Source organism: Bufo bufo, chromosome 1, assembly GCF_905171765.1.
Source record: "Bufo bufo chromosome 1, aBufBuf1.1, whole genome shotgun sequence".
Taxonomy (NCBI): Eukaryota; Metazoa; Chordata; class Amphibia; order Anura; family Bufonidae; genus Bufo; species Bufo bufo.
In genome coordinates, this window is record NC_053389.1 from 799,596,531 (window position 1) to 799,599,272 (window position 2,742).

The window sequence follows — 2,742 nt, forward strand, 5'->3', positions numbered from 1 at the left end:
CAGTGGAGATGTCTGAGCAGGGAAGCGGTCAGACATTCTCTGCGCATGCGCCGAATACAGCCGTGCACGGCGCATGCGCGAGAATTCGTCAGTTGCGTCACACGGAGGATCGCATTCAGCAGGAGATGGGAGGGCTGGAGGGACGCGCTGGGCGGTGGCTGTGTATGAAGGTAGACGGAGCCTCTAGGTGCTAATGACGCCCACATAGCACCTAGAGGCTCATTAGCATATTTATAAAAGTTCTTTTTTTAGCAAAACGGCTGCCCCAAAAGCTGTTATATTAGGATGGTTGGCCAGAGCAGACACTAGCGGATCGCTAGTGTCTGAGAGCTAATTATGGCATACGAAGTGATAGAAACCCTTTAATGAATACTAAGAGACTTTTTGGGACTTTCTAGCAAATAATGAGAAGCTATTCATTTTCCACAGTTACTATAAGGGGTAAAGAAGAGTATGTTTGGAAGGAAAATGCCAAATTTGTTTACCACCAAAACCAGACAGACTGACCTTTTGGATGTCTTCTTTAGCTATTTTGTCTGTAGACTTTTTTTTGTCAAGCAAAACTGCTTAGTTATTCCCATTGACTATTATTGAAGTTCTAATGCAAGTCTATGACAGATGGAAATTGTAACATTGTATCTATTTAGGCTGTATTTTTCCACTCTACCCCTCCCACTAGAAGATTCTAGTTCAGCCAGAAATGTGTATAAGGAGAGCAGTCAGAGCCTCTAGATGTCCCCAGTTAGGGATCACTGCTTAGAAGAAGAGACTCTGCCAGACTACGTGAGTGACCAGAGGAAGAGGCTGAGACTGGGATACTCTGCCACAGACCCTGGATCACCAGCATTTGACCATAATACCAGCCATATGAGAGCGAGAGAGGGACAGCTAGCTCAGGCGTTTTCTGAGCATCAAACCCTTCTTCTGCCAGGGAGGAGACTGGAGAAGCTAGCTCAGTGCATTGGAGTTCCTCCAGTAATGAAGCACACTGGTTTATTGCAGACCCTGACTCTCTGGACTTACAGTATTTACCATTGTGGCGCACCATACCTTTCTGTCCTCCCAGAGAGCAGCAACACATGGTGACACCTCAATGGTATCAGTGTAGCATTGAGGCCACCCCAAACCTGCCCACTGGAATGACAAAGGAAGATAATTTGTGCTATAAAATATGAAAAACAGCCTTTTTTCTTTTTATATTTTCCCAAGTACACAAATAAAATCCCATTTACCAAAACTAAGCCTCAAAATTATTTAAATAACTGCATGAAAAAAAAATTAAACACACTATAAAACAGTCCAATCTTGAATTTATTACGGTTTTCAATACTTTATATCACACACAGAAAGATATTCACATGGATGAGGTCACAGTATCAGAAGATAACACCCCCTGAGCTGTCAGGACAAGGGGTGCAGGAGTCTTGTATAATCACACACTCAGCCTCCTCCATTCATCATGTACTGCGCCCCCATGTGGAGGAACAGGTAAGGAGTAACCTCACTGATGAGATATGGGCTGAGCTGGGGGTGCACACATGGAGGGACTCTGCACCATTAGGGAGACGTGTGATATATACTATAACTATACACTGGGCAGTACTGGGAGCTCCATGTCTCCAGTATAACGTCCATAGTGATGTCTCCTGCTGCAGCCTCTGGACGATACGGTGAAGACACCAAGATAAATCATCTCCGGGGCCTGGTCATCACACAGAATGATGGGAAATCAGCCATGAGGGAAAGATGAACAATTTGGCTGATGAATGATAGGGTAGGGCAGATTCTCTTCTAGATTGTCTGCTGCCTAAAGCAAAAATTTAAATGGGGCTGCTCCAAATTCTCAAGCCATCTCCTCCCCCAGCCCTACTAAATACATATTTGGATGGACATTACATACAATGCTACTAGTCATACAGGAGAATACAGCACCACACAACTCTTACATTCAGTGATGTCTCTTCTGATGTTCTCCTTCCTCATTGTGCCCACTTCAGGTCCAAAAAAGAACTGAGTACCACAGTGGAGAGGGGTAGCCGACTTTCACTTTCTGACTCCTGGACCCCACAAAGACCAGCTAGAACACTTTGTTTTATACCGTCCTATAATAGGGAGCCAAGCATAGCACTAAGGGCCAAAAATGTCTGACCCCCTTACAAGCATACACAGTTATTTGTAGAGAAAAACATGTATTTCGGGGCTATATATGATTGTAATGTTGAACTATTTGAGGACAGCTAGTAGGTTCACATATGACTCCTCAAGGACGTTTCTAAATGTCTGGACTCCCCACAGAGAAAGCAGATACAATTAATTACTATTAGTGATGAGCGAGCACCAAAGTATTCAGGTGTTCAGCCCAAACACATTGCTATATTAGTGTACTCCGCAGAGCACCCGAGTACAATGGAAGTCAATCAGGCACCCCCTGCTCAGAAGAGAAGAGAGTGTCTGGTTTATAAAACAAGGTTAGAAATTGATGGAAACCCCATTTGGAATTGGAAATAGCATTAAGAGAATGGCTGGATGCATCTTAGACTCCTATTACGTACAACCACCCAAAGGCTGTGTTCCAAAAGCCAGGTATATGTAAGCCATCCAGCTATCCATGAGACAGACGGCAGCCTTGTGCAATATGAGATATTCCAAACCAGCTCTCATCTGACTGAGAGCCAGTAAACCTCAAAGCTATTTTGCATGTGTTGGATGGCTTGGGTGGACCTGCACACCTAGATCAATATC

The 2,742-nt window shown here is 44.2% G+C and overlaps 1 non-coding gene across 1 annotated transcript; it reads right to left on the reverse strand.

Moving 5' to 3' along the window:
* Nucleotides 1-1,375: 1,375 nt before the first annotated feature.
* On the reverse strand, nucleotides 1,376-1,511 carry LOC120987445. The gene has a single exon (XR_005776046.1). It is a non-coding gene; the product is annotated as a U8 small nucleolar RNA (small nucleolar RNA).
* Nucleotides 1,512-2,742: the final 1,231 nt, after the last annotated feature.